Source organism: Lethenteron reissneri, chromosome 72 (genome assembly GCF_015708825.2).
Source record: "Lethenteron reissneri isolate LAM-NWPU_2019-01 chromosome 72, ASM1570882v1, whole genome shotgun sequence".
Lineage (NCBI taxonomy): Eukaryota > Metazoa > Chordata > Hyperoartia > Petromyzontiformes > Petromyzontidae > Lethenteron > Lethenteron reissneri.
This window is the reverse complement of record NC_083850.1, coordinates 5,665,507-5,684,195: the sequence shown is the minus strand read 5'-3', so window position 1 is coordinate 5,684,195 and position 18,689 is coordinate 5,665,507. Positions and strand designations below refer to the sequence as shown.

The following is an 18,689-nucleotide window of genomic DNA, read 5'->3' as shown; positions in this document are numbered from 1 at the left end:
TTATGCAGGCAATCAGAACACAATAATTATAGACATGTTAATCATATTATATGAGATTTAAACAGGTTAGTTATGAACGTTTTAAATGTTAACTTGCTTTGGGTCTAAACAATGACAGTAACAGCAACATATCAGAGCATGTCAAGTAACCTAATAGTCCTAATTTGGTTGCAGAAAATCCAAATTCCAACGTATTCAAAAATAATGAAGCTTTAGTTTGTAGTCAAAACGTGCAATAAAAATAAACAACACGCATCGTCAACAGGGACGCTCACCTCGTTGAGGATTCGCTCTGCAAAGGCTTCTTCTGCTGCTGCTCACTCGTGCGCATTCCTCTCGACTGCGGGTGGAGGCGTGGCTATGACGTAACAGAGGTGACGTCACTACAGCGAGGCTCCGCCCCCACGCGCTTGGCGGGCGCACCACGTGGTGCAGTGCGGGTGGTGTGCGTCACCGGAAACAGCAGAGCCCTCGGTTCGACATTAAACATTTGCCCCCTCGCTTTGTGCTGTCTTTGATGTCGCCGTTACTGCGGCGAGGACTGAAGCGATGCCTGGCCATTAGGCCTGGCATATACCTAGGCCTCAGGCTTCATATTTGTTCGTAGTTATTTTTTGTTTAATTGGAATTATTAACTTGCATTTCATTAATTACATTTCAAGCGTATAAACACCATAACATTGGTTTATTTACTTTTAAATTCAGGTTTGTAGTATAGTTATTGATCTGTAGTTATATTTAAGTGAGTGAGGTAGTTGTACTAAGTGTGAATTTGAGTTCCATGTAAATTATTATTGTGTAAAGGATTTGTCTGTGTGCACCTATCCTGGCAGTGGTAATTAGGGCTTTTTATAATTAAGTTGTTAATGAGATTGTTTATTTGTGTGTGTCTGTTATCGATGTCTGTGTAAGGTTACATATCTATGTTTGTAGCTCTGTGTGTTTGTTAATTTATGATGGGTGGTGATGATGATGTTTCTTGATAATGGATGGTGGTGATGATAATGTGTAGTGATTATGATGGGTGGTAGTGATGATGATGGGTGGTGGTAATGATTGGGGAGTTTATGATGATGGGTGGTGATGGTTATGGGTGGTGATGATGATGGGTTGTTGTGATTATGGATGATTGGTGATGGTTATGATGAATGTTGGTTGTGATGGTTGGGTGGTGGTGGTGGAGACGATGGTTGGTGATGGTGAGTTGCTAGTGATAATGATGATAATGGGTGTTGATACTGATTATTTGTGTTGATGATTATGGGTGGTGATGAGTAAATGAGCAACACCAGACACATAACAGCAACAGAAGTAACTAAATCAGCACCAATAACAGCAGCGACAACAGCAGCAGCAACAACACATTTTGAGGGCGACGCAACTACTTCCGATTCTGCTGTTTCTGCTGCTCGACTATTTGTAGACAGGACCTGCTCTCGCGGGACCCCACACGTCTTTGGGAATGATTGCGATCATGTCTGAGCTGAGAATTAAGTGACTAAACGTTACTTTGTTTAACCATAACTGTGTGTAGGTTAATGTCTGGGGGCTTAGCGAATACTACTCATGAATGAACTCGCACTCCTTTATGACCGACATTCTACTAATTTTGGTTGATCGAGACGAACAAGGCACGTGCCATGTCCAGAATAATTTTTATTACCAATATTGTCCTTAAATATGATGCTAAAATAAACATTAACACTGTATTAAACCTGCACCTCTTAACCGCTGCCTCGCATTTACGACTAACAATTTGCATTTTACACGTAACATGCAGTCAAGCACAGTAAAATGCTAATACGACAATATTGTTATTCTAGGAATTTAATATTGTTATTCTAGGAATTTAAATTCTAAAATGCTAATACGACAATATTGTTATTCTAGGAATTTAAATTCGATTCTAACCCTGCACCCCCAACAGTTCGCATATCCAACCCCCGGTTTAATGGAACGTTCGCTTTACATACATATGAGCAGAGTACGATTATAATACTTCTAATGAGATTTGAATACCGTACCTCAGTTTATGGTGTAATGAATTAGGAAACCAGTCTATAGTCGTTTAATGTTGAGTGGTATCGTTTATAGTGATACAGCTGAAGTCATAGAGATGAAACGGCCTAAGTGTGTACGAATGTAGATAGGGCGTCGCCGTTGGTTCGTCCACCCATCGCGCCTCAAGACTTATGTCCGTCCCCACCCAGACAGCTCATCCCCATGTCCTGTACAGCCCAAGTCTGGTGTGTCCGACGTGGTGGGGCTCTCGGCAACGGAAACCGTACACCAAAGGAAATGTGTTGTGGCGCTCACAGTTTCCTAGCCCCTGAGGCCCGGGGTGCTTCAATGATCTCCCGCGTGTGAGGAATCGGTGCCTGGAGCCCAGTCATGTTTCTCAAAAGAAGCCAGGGACCTGCCTAACCCTTCAAGGCTGTGGTGCGAACCCTTGACGCCCCGAAAGGCACAAGATTCCACCATGGGCCTTTAACGCGGTTTTAGACCCCAGGCGTCACGATATAGCAACGACGACGACGAGACAGCAACCAGCCAACACAGCCCCAAACCTCGTTCCTCCCCCTCTCTCATTCTCGGCGTGAACCTCCGCCCACACTTGGTCCCGCCTTCCCTTCTCGAACTCTCTTTATCTTGTTGTCACCACTTGTCCCTTAGTTGACGCATTGTCTTTACATCACCCACCTCTATGACCTCGACCTGTCCCCGCCATGGGCGGAGCAACTTGGATTTTCCCGGTGGCACCTGTAGGCAATACAACCATGCCCTGTCCCCCACTGCCCATGGAAGCACGTGTTCCCGCTGCCCCGAGTTATTTTCATTAGTGGATTGCGCTCTGGTGGGGAAAGGTGCTGCAATGAGTCCTGAAGAATTTTCCACCCTCGATCCCATGCAGTTGGATCCCGAGAGATGGCTGGATGTAATGGAGTGGCTCGACGATCAAACCGAGAGTCAGGGATGACTGAACAAATATTACGTCAGGTAATATTTGTTAGTTTTACAGTTTTTGTGAGAGTTTAATGACAGTGGTGGTTTGTTGCCGAAGTGGCGTGATGAGCAGTGGTTGTGATATGATTCAATTCCGGACAATATTGTAGTGGTTAAGTCTTCCTGTTGAGCTAAAGTTGGAATGCATCTTTAGTTAGATCTTTTCTCAACATTTTAAACGGGTTTTTTCAAGCATATAGCTTTTATTGGTTGGTATTAATCGACTTTAGATAACCGATTTAAGGATGTACATTGATGACGCATTCGTTGGATATATGGCCTTGACTTCAACATAGACGCACAGTGAACAAATGTGGTGAACTAATAAGGAAATCATGGGGAATGATACTTTAACGCTTTGGTATTCCTGGAACGGATATGGTTTACATTGTATTGTAACTGTTTGAACATAGGACATAATACATTCGGGTCGAGTTTTGACTTAAAAATGATTGCAGATGAATAAAAAAGTTTGTTTTAACAAATGTGTGTCCGTTTATTTATTCATATCAACAACGTGTTTTAAGCGAGTTTCAGGTGGAGGATCTTCGTCACACAAATCTGCCCTTAACCGGCAGCATCTTGGCTGTCTCCCCATTAACATGTGTTCCTGGAGGGGAAAGGGCCCCATTATAAATCGATTCACAACGTTACGGTCCCTAATCATCAAGTATACAGGGAATCCTGTACGCTAAGACATGTGAACTGTAACACTATAAACGATAACACGAAACATTAAAATACTATAAACTAGTTTCATCATTTATAACAGCAAAAACAGAGGTACGGTATCATAATCTCATTACAAGCAGTACAATTTCAACGTGATCGTATTAACATCACACTCTGCGCATATGTATGTATAGCGTACGTGCAAGCGAACTGTGCTCGTATGCATGTAATATGCATCTATGGCCTTTGGACATGCGAACCGGTGGTCGGATATGCGAATTGGGGGGTGCAGGATTATGATCGGATTAAAACGATTAGAATATCACTTTGGTAGTATTAGAATTACACTGAACTAGAATGTATGTTAAATGTAGATGCACATCGGGAGTCGTTAATGCGGCCTGGGTGGTGCCAGATTTAGAATCGCATCAAAATTATTAAAATCGCACCATGGTCGTATTAGAATCAAGCTGCCCACTGCTGGTAGAATGTTCCATCGCAATGGCACCGAATAGCAATATACAGCATTGATATTGGGCGTGGAGCCTAAAAGCGCAACCTTGCGCATTTTGAACTGGTTCTCGCCGCCGGTCGCGCGCCCATGGTAGAATCTTGTGCATGTCGGGGCGTCAAGGGTTCACACCACAGCCTTGAAGGATTAGGCAGGTCCCTGGCTTCTTTTGGAGAATTTGACCAGGCTCGGGTCCCACGAGAACAGGGCACGGCCACAAACTCTCAGATTGAAGAAGAAGTCGCTGCTTTGCCATCGAATGGTTTCGTAGCTGCTGTAGTTGCTTCTGTTACTGTTATATCGGCAGCATGTTGGTGTCCCGTGACACCAACCTACCAGACCAACGCCATCGATCGTCGTCTTGGATATACTCTCACATTGTAAATTCTCACACTGTGAACTTTAACATTATGAACTTCAACAATGGTAACTTAAAAACATTCACATATACATTTGAAAAATCTACAAATTACTGTAAACTAGTATGTGAACTCTAACAATATAACATATGAGCTATACATTATAAGGCTATACAATAACATTATTAACTAGTGCTATAGATTACAACAACCTACCTTGAAGTGTGATTTTCGAATTGCATTCGAATTATTCGAATCACTCCGTGGTCCTCTTCGAATCACACTACGGTCGTAAGAATGTAACATGTATGTATGTAACATGTCTGTTTGTAACATGTCTGTTTGTAGTAAGTATATGTGCATGTAGCATGTATGTTTGTAACATGTATGTATGTAACATGGTACATGTATGCATGTAACATGTATGTATGTAACATGTATGTATGTAATATGGACGTGCGAACCAAGGGTGGGTTATGTGAAACGGAAGGTGCAGGATCAGGATGGGATTACAATTATTTGAATAACACTTTGGTGGTATTAGGATCAAGCTGTCCACTGCGGGATGAATGTTCCATCTCAATGGCATCACATAGCAATATTCAGTATGTATATATAAAAAATTAGCACAAACCCAAAATAAGCCCGTGCAATTATGAATTTGTGTTTTACAGTTTTTGAGAGTTTAATGACGTGCACAGTGGTGGTTTGTAATGTTATCGGATTACTTGCCGAAGTGGTGTGATGAGCACTGGTTGTGAGAGGGTTCAATTGTAGTCGTTAAGTGTTCCTGTTGAGCTAAAGTTGGAATGCGTCTGTAGTTAGATCTTTACTCAACATTTTAAACGATTTTTTTTTCAAGTATATAGCTGTATTAATCGACTTTAGATAGCTGTTTTCAGGATGTACATTGATGACGCGTTCGTTGGATATATGGCCTTGACTTCAACATAGACGCACAGTGAACAAATGTGGTGAACTAATAAGGAAATAATGGGGAATGATACTTTAACGCTTTGGTATTCCTGGAACGGATATGGTTTGCATTGTACTGGAAATGTGTGAACATAGAACATAATAAATATTCCATTCGAGTTTTGACGTAAAAATTATTGCAGATGAATAAAAACGATTTTTTTACAAATGTTTGTCCGGTCTTTAATTATAATGTTCCTAGCAAAAACATGTTAAGATAATTTCAAATGGAGTATCTCCGTCACACAAGTATGTCGGGGATAAACTGTTCTCTATAACATGTCAACTGTAATACTATGAACGATAATACTAAACATTAAACGATTATAAACTAGTGTTTCAATTTATAACCATTTAAACGGAGCTAAGGTATTATAATATCATTAGAAGCATTAGAATCACAGTGTGGTCGTATAAGAATCGCTAATATGTATGTATAGTGTACGTGCAAGGATCGGATAAAAAATTATTACAATTACAACATGTCATATTACAATCACGATTTTCACTGCTAGATGTCATCGATTAACAAGACGGAATATATTTATATAAATACACGCGCAAACCCATTATTAACGCATGCGATCATGAATCGTTACAATTTTATAACAATCACAAATTGTAACAAAGCGAAATTCCCACAAGCAAAACACCACGCTCACGTGACGAATTCTTAAAGAAACTGCAACACTCAAGTGACAGAACTCAACAAAAAAACGCCGCAAAAAAAACAACATCAATGGGCAAGTCTTAAAAACAGACAACACACGCACGTTAGCAGCTGTTAGAAGAAGACAACACCTAGCACCTTCAACTATACACATTATACATCCAACTCGTAAATGGGGCGGTATATGACAGCCTTCGCTGCTGTCGACGGGGCCAAGCAGCGAGTGTTTAACTCCATTGTTTCAGAATCCGTGTCATCACCCGGCCACAACGCCTTAGCCAAACTACATCGTCCCAACAAGGCAGCCTTCCCTATGCTGTGTATCTTAGCAGTATATTTACGGACGCACTTGAAGATAACAATTCGTCTAGAAAAGGCAGGCGACTTGTTCTACCAACACGTTTACAAATTTCTATCCGAAAGAAGTATGAGTTCATTCATGAGAAGTATTCACTATGCCCCGATGGCACTAACCTACACACAGTTATGATTAAACAAAGTAAACATCAGTCGCTCATCTCAACTCAGACATGATCATTGCAATTATTTCCAAATCCGTGTCGGGTCCCAAGAGAACAGGGCACGTCCACAAACTCTGAAATTGTAAACTCACACTGTATACTCATTACAAACTCTAACAATATAACCTTTAAACTATGAGCTATACATTGTAACGCTTTAAAATAACAATACAAACTAGTGTTATAATAAACTATAATGCTGTGAACTCTAACAATATAAGCTATGAGCGATATATTTTAACGCTATAAAATAACATCATAAACTAGTGTTACAGATTAGAACACCGTACATTGAAGTGTGCTATTCGAATCTCATTTGAATTCTAAGCTTCACACCGTGGTTCTCTAAGAATCACACTATGCTCGTCAGTATGTAACATGTCTGTATGTAATATGCATGAATATAATGTCTGTATGTAACATGTATGCATGTCATCAGAGAACACACACGGGCGAGAAGCCATTCCTGTGCCCTGTGTGTGGGAAGACATTTGCAGACTCATCAACTCTTCAAACTCATCAGAGAACACACACAGAATGGATTTTGTCCTGAGTGTGCATGTCTGAATGGGTATGTGCTTATCTTCGCGTGAACAGAGGAGCATTGGGGAGGTGAAGAACTTCAGCGGAGTGAAGCGTCTCCAGGAGGACAAGCGCTTTGCGAAGGAGAAATGCACAATGGAAGATAAGCGCCCCAATGAGGTGAAGCGCCTCGCCAAGCTGAAGCACCAAACGGAGCAGAAGTTCCTTCGAAATAATATCCTCAAAGACGTGAAACGGGTCATGGAAAAGCGCCTCCTTGAAGAAACACGCTTCATAGAGGAAAAGCGCCTTCGCGAGGTGAAGCGTCTCAAGGAGAAGCATCTGGAGGAGGAGAAGCGCCTCATTGAGGTGAAGCGGGTCAAGGAAGAGAAGCGCCTCATAGATGTGAAGCGGGTCAAGGAAGAGAAGCGCCTCATGGATGTGAAGCGGGTCGAGGAAGAGAAGCGCCTCATGGAGGAGAAGCGGGTGGAAGAAGAGAAGCGCCTTGTCGAGGAGCAGCGCCTCATTGAGGTGCAGCGAGTCGAGGAAGAGAAACGCCTCATGGAGGAGAATCGCCTCTTTGAGGTGAAGCGTCTCATAGAGCTGAAGCGTCGTGAGAAAAAAATAAGCGACTTGAGGAGAGGCGCTTTCGCAAGGTGAAGCTCCTCGAGGAGAAACGTCTCATTCAGGAGAAGCGCCTCGTTGAGGTGAAGCGTCAAGAGGAGGAGGAGCACTTGATGGAGGAGAAGCGTCTTGTGGAGCAAAAGCGCCTCGAGGAAGAGCAGCGCCTCGCCAAGATCGAGCGACAATGGCTCCAGACCGCTACCACCAGCAGCAGCACCACCACCGCCGCCACCGCCACCGCCACCGCCACCACTACCACTACCACTGACACCACCTCCACCACCACCGCCACCACGTCCTCCAATCCTGTGTGGGGCCCAATAGCTCCGAGCTTTGGAGAAGAGGGCTTCCAAGAAGATAAAGCAAACTCCGGAGTCGCTGAGCCACGGTAAAGCACTCTGCGTGTGCGCCCTGTGTGTTTATTTTTGTTATTTATTGCCATGCTTCTCACGCAGCATCAGCCTTACTCGGTCTCAAGACTTTTTTTGAGGAGGATTCTGCCAAGTTTGCTCGCATTTTGCAAGAAAGTTGCTATTGTTTGCGATCCAAATTGAACGATTTGCATTGCTTGTGTGGGTTCAGTAACAGGGAGAAAGCTGCAGAACCTTCCCAGAACAGCTGGCTGCACAATCCACACGGAGAATGTGGCCAAACGTGGAAATCAAACCCAGGTCAATGTTGCTGTGACGCACAGGTGCTCAAGCCCTGTCGCGCTCTCAAAATTCACAGACACTGCAAACCCCACGTGTACATTCCGCTATACTGAGGACAGATTTATTTTTCATAACTGGTTTCTGGGTTAGACCACATAACGAAGTGGGCATATCTTCACCATGTAACCCTCCACCCACCGTGAGATTCTCGCTGTCTATCGCCTGTTTCCAGGCCAGTTGCCAAGTCGCCTTGTAATGCACAGCGACAGCTACCACTGAGAGGGGTGTCCAATTTAAAACGCGATGAGATGAGAGATGCGAGAGGTTCATCGCATGCAATGCGCACTCTGAGATGTCTTCGATGTCAAGGGAGGTGGCTCTCTCGACCACAAATCACTGACGGACACTTTTTTGAAATCGTGGATGTGTTGAAGCGGCCAAATGGTCGTGCACTCATTCTTCACCATTACAGTTCAGATCTTGCTTCCCGCCCTGGCTATTATTGCTGCTGCATTGACCACACAGATCCACACCCATTCCATCACAGTGGACGTTCAGGATCTCTATCGATGCCATTTGAAATGCTTAGGACATTATGTACAAGGGGTCAATTAGAATATACATATATAAAAATGTCAATCTAGATTTAAAGTTTTCGTGACGACAGGGATCCATACTCCTTTGTTATATCGGTAAATTCACGTAGGTATGAAATAAAATAAATTTAATTAAATCACGACGTTTCGATGGCCATGTCTTTATTGCAAGAAAATGTATTGCTGTGGTTTTCCCACCTTATGATGATTGCTTGTGTTACAATCTAAACGTTGTGATTTAATTTATTTTATTTTATCAACGTACCAGTCCCTAATCCCGAAGTATGTCGGGGATAAACTGTACTCTATAACATGTAAACTGTAATACTATAAACGATAACGCTCAAATCTCAGCTCAGATAGGATCATTTCAATTATTTCCATAGACGTGTGGGGTCCCACGAGAGCACTGTTATATACGCAGCATGTTGGTGTAGGACATATTAAACATTAGGTTCGCGTTTTAACGTAAAAATGATTGCAAGATGAATAAAAACGTATTTTTCACAAATGTTTGTCCCTTATTTATTTTACAATGTTCATAGCAAAAACATGTTAAGAGAATTTCAGGTGGAAGATCTCCGTCGCACAAGTGTGCCCTTAACCGGCAGCATCTTGTTTCAAATGTTATCGCAGTAAACAATTCGGACCACAGCAGGACACTCAATCTCGAGCATCAGCGAAGCAACGATATGAGAGGGCTAAGACCTGCAAGTTTATTCGAGTGTTGACGTTATTTTAGCTATATAGTTAAGTACATGTACGTGATAAGAATTCGTCGACATGGCCTGTGTCTTGTTCTCCTTAATCAACCAAAATTATGACAAATTATGTCATAAATGAGTGTGAGCTAATTCTTCGGTAGTATTCACTAAACACTGTTGGCACTAACCTACACTAAGTTATGTTTAAACAAAGTCAACTTAAGTCGCTTAAATCTCAGCTCAGGATCATCTCTATTATTTCCATGAACGTGTGGGGTCCCACGAGAGCAGGGCCGGCCATAAACATTCGGGCAGCAGTTGGAGCAGAAGCAGAAGTCGCTGCTTTGCCATCGAACGGTTTCGTAGCTGCTGTAGTTGCTTCTGTTACGGTTATATCGGCAGCTTGATGGTGTCCCGTGATGGGATAACGCCTTTGATCAAAAACTATGATCGAACCTACCAGACCAACGCCATCGATCGACGTCTTGGATATACTCTCACATTGTAAATTCTCACACGGTGAACTTTAACATTATGAACTTCAACAATGGTAACTTAAAAACATTCACATATACATTTGAATAATCTAAAAATTACTGTAAACTAGTATTGTTAGTAAACTCTAAATTTGTGAACTCTAACAATATAACCTATGAACTACAACCTATCCATTGTAACGCTGTAAACGAATATAGACGCACAGTGAACAAATGTGGTGAACTAATAAGGAAATCATGGGGAATGATACTTTAACGCTTTGGTATTCTTGGAACGGAAATGGTTTGCATTGTACTGGAAATGTGTGAACATAGGACGTAATAAATATTCCCTTCGAGTTTTGATGTAAACATGATTGCAGATGAATAAAAACTTATTTTTAACAAATGTTGTCAGTTCTTTATTTTATAATGTTCCTAGCAAAAACATGTTCAGAGAATTTCAGGTGGATGATCTCCGTCACACAAGTGTGCCCTTAACCGGCAGCATCTTGGCTGTCTACACGATTAACACGTGTTCCTTGAGGGGAAAGGTCCCCGTAGTTAATCGTTCATCAACGTAACAGTCCCTAATCCCGAAGTATGTCGGGGATAAACTGTACTCTATAACATGTAAACTGTAATACTATAAACGATAGTGTTTTAATTTATAACCATATACACGGAGGTAAGGTATTATAATATCATTAGAATAATTAGAATCACAGTGTGGTCGTATAAGAATCGCTAATATGTTTGTATAGTGTACGTGCAAAGATCGGATAAAAAATATTACAATTACAACATGGTCATATTACTATCACGATTTTCACTGCTAGATGTCATCGAATAACAAAAGACGGAATATATTTATATAAATACACGCACAACCCCATCATAAACTCATGAGATTATGAATCGTTATAATTAATATAACAATCACAAATTGTGACAAAGCGAAATTCCCACAAGCAAAACACCACGCTCACGTGACGAATTCTTAAACAAACTGCAACACTCAAGTGACAGAACTAAACAAAAAAAACGCCGCAATAAAAAAACAACATCAATGGGCAAGTCCTAAAAACAGACAACACACGCACATTAGTAGCTGTTAGAAAAAGACAACACCTAGCACATTCAACTATACACATCATACAGCCAACTCGTAAATGGGAAGGTATATGACAGCCTTCGCTGCTGTCGACGGGGCCAAGCAGCGAGTGTTTAACTCCATTGTTTCAGAATCCGTGTCATCACCCGGCCACAGCGCCTGAGCCAAACTACATCTCCCCAACAAGGCAGCCTTCCCTATGCTGTGTATTTTAGCAGTTTATTTACGGACGCACTTGAAGATAACAATTCGTCTAGAAAAGGCAGGCGACTTGTTCTACCAACATGATTTCAATTTATATCCGAAAGAAGTATGAGTTCATTCATGAGTAGTATTCACTAAGCACCGATGGCACTAACCTACACACAGTTACGATTAAATAAAGTAAACATTAGTCGCTCATCTCAGCTCAGACATGATCATAGCAATTATTTCCAAATCCGTGTCGGGTCCCACGAGAACAGGGCACGTTCACAAACTCTCAAATTGTAAACTCACATTGTATACCTTAACATTATAAACTCTAACAATATAACCTTCAAAATATGAGCTATACACTGTAACGCTTAAAAATAACACTACAAACTAGTGTTATAGTAAACTATAATGTTGTGAACTCTAACAATATAAGCTAACAGCGATACATTATAACGCTATAAAATAACATCATAAACAAGTGTGATATTCGAATCTCATTCGATTTCTTTGCTTCACACCGTGGTCCTCTAAGAATCACACTATGCTCGTGAGTATGTAACATGTCTGTATGTAATATGCATGAATGTAATATGTATGTATGTAACATGTCTGTATGTAATATGTATGCATGAGATATGTCTCTATGTAGTATGTATGCATGTAACATGTATGTATGTAATATGGACGTGCGAACCAAGGGTGGGATATGTGAAGCGGAAGGTGCAGGATCAGGATGGGATTAAAATTATTTGAATAACACTTTGGAGGTATTAGGATCAAGCTGTCTACTATTGGATGAATGTTCCATCTCAATGGCATCAAATATCAATATTCAGTATGAATATGTAAAATAATCGCACAAACCCAATATTAGCCCGTGAAATAATGAATCGTTATAATTGTAATGACTCCGTAGTCAGACTGCAGAGGGTTCTTTTATTTAGCCTTTAACGCGGTTTCAGACCCCAGGCGTCACGATATAGCAACGACGACGACGAGACAGCAACCAGCCAACACAGCCCCAAACCTCGTTCCTCCCCCTCTCTCATTCTCGGCGTGAACCTCCGCCCACACTGGGTCTCGCCTTCCCTTCTCGAACTCTCTCTATCTTGTTGTCACCACTTGCCCCTTAGTTGAGGCACTGTCTTTACATCACCCACCTCTATGACCTCTACCTGACCCCACCATAGGCGGAGCAACTTGGGGGACATACAGATGTGTATGTAAATTATCTGTTCAATCGGGGGTCGGATATGTGAACCGTGGGGTGGGGGGGTACAGGGCAAGACTTGCATTCAAATTTCAGAATAACAATATGGTCGTATTAGCATTTTAATGGGCTTGAATGTATGTTACGTGCAAATGCAAATCGTTAGTCGTAAATGCGAGGGAGGGGTTAAGAGATGCACGTTTAATCCAGTGTTAAAATTTATTTTAGCATCATATATAAGGACACTATTGTTGATAATAACTCGTCTGGACATGTCATGTGACTTGTTCTACTCGATCAACCAAAATTAGTACAATGTCGGTCATACAGGAGTGTGATTTCATTCATGAGTAGTGGTCACACAGCCCCGATGACACTAACCTACCTAAAGTTATGGTTAAACAAAGTAATCTTGAGTGACCTAATTCTCAGCTCAGACATGATCATCGCAATCATTTCCAAAGACGTGTAGGGTCTTGCGAGAGCAGGTGCCGACTACAAACAGCTGGGCAGCAGAATCGGAAGTAGCTGCGTTGCCCTCGAAATGTGATGTTGCTGCTTTTGTTGTCGCTGCTGCTGTTGTTGCTGCTGTAGTTGTTTCTGTTGCTGCAATAAACGCAGGGAGGTGGTGTTCCGTGATGGGATGACGCCTTTGATTAAAGCCTCTGATCAAACTCACCCGATTGACGCCCTTGATCGTCGCATTTGATCAACTCTAATATTGTAGACTCTCACATGTTAAGCTCTATCATAGTGAAACATAATATTATAACCTATGAACTACAACCTATCCATTGTAACGCTGTAAAATAATATTACCTATTGGGTTTCACTCCCTCGTCGAGAAGGCCGCTCTCTTCCTTTTCTAAAGTTACATGCTAATTTCACTGCATTCACTTTAAATCGAGGACAAAGTTTTTCCATTTATTCAAAATAAGCGTACAATTACACACTGAGATGCACTTACATATTCATGCATGAAGCACAATGGGCACATTACCCTTCGGTATGTTAATAGACATGCGGATTGTACCTTCCAAAATTACCAATCGAATGCAAATATCCTGAAAGACAAAGGATTGGATCCTAGGGGGGGAGTTATAAGGCGGCTCAGAAGCAGAGGTCAATGCCATTTCGAGAGGGAACTTGATGAGGTCGGAACCTCGACTCGTCGCTCTGCTGATCGCCCTTCAACCGCGAGACAACGCAGCCTGGCGAGCACAATTGCTGTGTCGACAGTTAGGCGACTTTGCGTCGGGAGAGTTCGTGGCGACATCTTCAGACGGGTTCCAGACATCGATATACCGTGAATCTCCAAGTAGGTGTCTATTTTCGCGGATAAACTCTTAAACGTGTTCGTCGTCAAATTAGCAGGATTTTTTTGCGTCTCGGTTAGACGCGAGTGTCGTTCTTGTTTTAGCAGTTAACAAAATCCAAAACGCTAAACATCCTTGCGGCCGATAGCGTACTTTTGACTCAATAACACCGCTGCTGTTACTACGCTCACATGGAGCAGAGACGCTCTCCACAGCCCCACGCACACGGAGGAAAGAAGCAATTCAATTGCTCTGTGTGTGGGAAGTCCTTTTCACGGCCATCAGATCTTCAGAGACACCAGAGAACACACACGGGCGAGAAGTCGTTCCTGTGTTCTGTGTGTGGGAAGACATTTGCACACTCATCACATCTTCAGAGTCACCAGAAAACACACACGGGTGAGAAGCCATTCCTGTGCCCTGTGTGTGGGAAGACATTTGCACAATCGACAACTCTTCAAACTCATCAGAGAACGCACACGGGCGAGAAGCCATTCCAGTGCCCTGTGTGCGGGAAGACATTTGCACAATCGACAACTCTTCAAACTCATCAGAGAACGCACACGGGCGAGAAGCCATTCCTGTGCCCTGTGTGCGGGAAGACATTTGCACAATCGACAACTCTTCACACTCATCAGAGAACGCACACGGGCGAGAAGCCATTCTTGTGCCCTGTGTGTGGGAAGACATTTGCAAAGTCATCACATATTCAGCGTCACCAGAGAACGCACACAGGCGAGAAGCCATTCTTGTGCTCTGTGTGTGGGGAGGCATTTTCACAGTCATCAACCAGGAACAGGCATCAGAAGGTCCACAATGATAGGAAACTGAAATCAAAAGCTGAAATTCAAGGTGCTGCAATGAGTTCTAAAGAAGTTTCCACCTTCGATCCCATGCAGTTGGATCCCGAGAGATGGCTGGATGTAATGGAGTGGCTCGAGAGTCAACCAGAGAGCTCGGGGTGACTGAAAAAAAATTACGTCATGTGGTTATACCTTTTAAATCCGTGTCATCACCCGACCACAGCGCCTGAGCCAAACTACATCTCCCCAACAAGGCAGCCTTCCCTATGCTGTGTATTTTAGCAGTTTATTTACGGACGCACTTGAAGATAACAATTCGTCTAGAAAAGGCAGGCGACTTGTTCTACCAACATGATTTCAATTTATATCCGAAAGAAGTATGAGTTCATTCATGAGTAGTATTCACTAAGCACCGATGGCACTAACCTACACACAGTTACGATTAAATAAAGTAAACATTAGTCGCTCATCTCAGCTCAGACATGATCATAGCAATTATTTCCAAATCCGTGTCGGGTCCCACGAGAACAGGGCACGTTCACAAACTCTCAAATTGTAAACTCACATTGTATACCTTAACATTATAAACTCTAACAATATAACCTTCAAACTATGAGCTATACACTGTAACGCTTAAAAATAACACTACAAACTAGTGTTATAGTAAACTATAATGTTGTGAACTCTAACAATATAAGCTAACAGCGATACATTATAACGCTATAAAATAACATCATAAACAAGTGTGATATTCGAATCTCATTCGATTTCTTTGCTTCACACCGTGGTCCTCTAAGAATCACACTATGCTCGTGAGTATGTAACATGTCTGTATGTAATATGCATGAATGTAATATGTATGTATAAGGCGGCTCAGAAGCAGAGGTCAATGCCATTTCGAGAGGGAACTTGATGAGGTCGGAACCTCGACTCGTCGCTCTGCTGATCGCCCTTCAACCGCGAGACAACGCAGCCTGGCGAGCACAATTGCTGTGTCGACAGTTAGGCGACTTTGCGTCGGGAGAGTTCGTGGCGACATCTTCAGACGGGTTCCAGACATCGATATACCGTGAATCTCCAAGTAGGTGTCTATTTTCGCGGATAAACTCTTAAACGTGTTCGTCGTCAAATTAGCAGGATTTTTTTGCGTCTCGGTTAGACGCGAGTGTCGTTCTTGTTTTAGCAGTTAACAAAATCCAAAACGCTAAACATCCTTGCGGCCGATAGCGTACTTTTGACTCAATAACACCGCTGCTGTTACTACGCTCACATGGAGCAGAGACGCTCTCCACAGCCCCACGCACACGGAGGAAAGAAGCAATTCAATTGCTCTGTGTGTGGGAAGTCCTTTTCACGGCCATCAGATCTTCAGAGACACCAGAGAACACACACGGGCGAGAAGTCGTTCCTGTGTTCTGTGTGTGGGAAGACATTTGCACACTCATCACATCTTCAGAGTCACCAGAAAACACACACGGGTGAGAAGCCATTCCTGTGCCCTGTGTGTGGGAAGACATTTGCACAATCGACAACTCTTCAAACTCATCAGAGAACGCACACGGGCGAGAAGCCATTCCAGTGCCCTGTGTGCGGGAAGACATTTGCACAATCGACAACTCTTCAAACTCATCAGAGAACGCACACGGGCGAGAAGCCATTCCTGTGCCCTGTGTGCGGGAAGACATTTGCACAATCGACAACTCTTCACACTCATCAGAGAACGCACACGGGCGAGAAGCCATTCTTGTGCTCTGTGTGTGGGGAGGCATTTTCACAGTCATCAACCAGGAACAGGCATCAGAAGGTCCACAATGATAGGAAACTGAAATCAAAAGCTGAAATTCAAGGTGCTGCAATGAGTTCTAAAGAAGTTTCCACCTTCGATCCCATGCAGTTGGATCCCGAGAGATGGCTGGATGTAATGGAGTGGCTCGAGAGTCAACCAGAGAGCTCGGGGTGACTGAAAAAAAATTACGTCATGTGGTTATACCTTTTAAATCCGTATCGAGTACTTTTGTGTATAATTTTGACCATTTTAGTTTTACAGTTTTTGAGAGTTTAATGACGTGCACAGTGGTGGTTTGTAATGTTATCGGATTACTTGCCGAAGTGGTGTGATGAGCACTGGTTGTGAGAGGGTTCAATTGTAGTCGTTAAGTGTTCCTGTTGAGCTAAAGTTGGAATGCGTCTGTAGTTAGATCTTTACTCAACATTTTAAACGATTTTTTTTTCAAGTATATAGCTGTATTAATCGACTTTAGATAGCTGTTTTCAGGATGTACATTGATGACGTGTTCGTTGGATATATGGCCTTGACTTCAACATAGACGCACAGTGAACAAATGTGGTGAACTAATAAGGAAATAATGGGGAATGATACTTTAACGCTTTGGTATTCCTGGAACGGATATGGTTTGCATTGTACTGGAAATGTGTGAACATAGGACATAATAAATATTCCATTCGAGTTTTGACCTAAAAATTATTGCAGATGAATAAAAACGATTTTTTAACAAATGTTTGTCCGGTCTTTATTTATAATGTTCCTAGCAAAAACATGTTAAGATAATTTCAAATGGAGTATCTCCGTCACACAAGTATGTCGGGGATAAACTGTTCTCTATAACATGTCAACTGTAATACTATGAACGATAATACTAAACATTAAACGATTATAAACTAGTGTTTCAATTTATAACCATTTAAACGGAGCTAAGGTATTATAATATCATTAGAAGCATTAGAATCACAGTGTGGTCGTATAAGAATCGCTAATATGTATGTATAGTGTACGTGCAAGGATCGGATAAAAAATTATTACAATTACAACATGGTCATATTACAATCACGATTTTCACTGCTAGATGTCATCGATTAACAAGACGGAATATATTTATATAAATACACGCGCAAACCCATTATAAACGCATGCGATCAATAATCGTTACAATTTTATAACAATCACAAATTGTAACAAAGCGAAATTCCCACAAGCAAAACACCACGCTCACGTGACGAATTCTTAAAGAAACTGCAACACTCAAGTGACAGAACTCAACAAAAAAACGCCGCAAAAAAAACAACATCAATGGGCAAGTCTTAAAAACAGAAAACACACGCACGTTAGCAGCTGTTAGAAGAAGACAACACCTAGCACCTTCAACTATACACATTATACATCCAACTCGTAAATGGGGCGGTATATGACAGCCTTCGCTGCTGTCGACGGGGCCAAGCAGCGAGTGTTTAACTCCATTGTTTCAGAATCCGTGTCATCACCCGGCCACAACGCCTTAGCCAAACTACATCGTCCCAACAAGGCAGCCTTCCCTATGCTGTGTATCTTAGCAGTATATTTACGGACGCACTTGAAGATAACAATTCGTCTAGAAAAGGCACGCGACTTGTACTACCAACATGATTTCTATTTATATCCGAAATTAGTATGAGTTGATTCATGAGTAGTATTCACTAAGCCCCGATGGCACTAACCTACACACAGTTATGATTAAACAAAGTAAACAGTAGTCGCTCATCCCAGCTCAGACAAGATCTTAGCAGTTATTTCCAAATCCGTGTCGGGTCCCACGAGAACAGGGCACGTCCACAAACTCTGAAATTGTAAACTCACACTGTATACTCATTACAAACTCTAACAATATAACCTTTAAACTATGAGCTATACATTGTAACGCTTTAAAATAACAATACAAACTAGTGTTATAATAAACTATAATGCTGTGAACTCTAACAATATAAGCT

General features: G+C 42.0%; 1 protein-coding gene and 1 pseudogene across 7 annotated transcripts in view; both read left to right on the top strand.

Moving 5' to 3' along the window:
- LOC133361344 (oocyte zinc finger protein XlCOF6-like) overlaps positions 1–17,401 on the top strand; it is a 45,616-nt pseudogene extending 28,215 nt beyond the window's left edge.
- LOC133361284 (zinc finger protein 239-like) overlaps positions 1–18,689 on the top strand; it is an 807,570-nt gene that overhangs the window by 331,775 nt on the left and 457,106 nt on the right. The gene's annotated exons all lie outside the window — the stretch shown is intronic.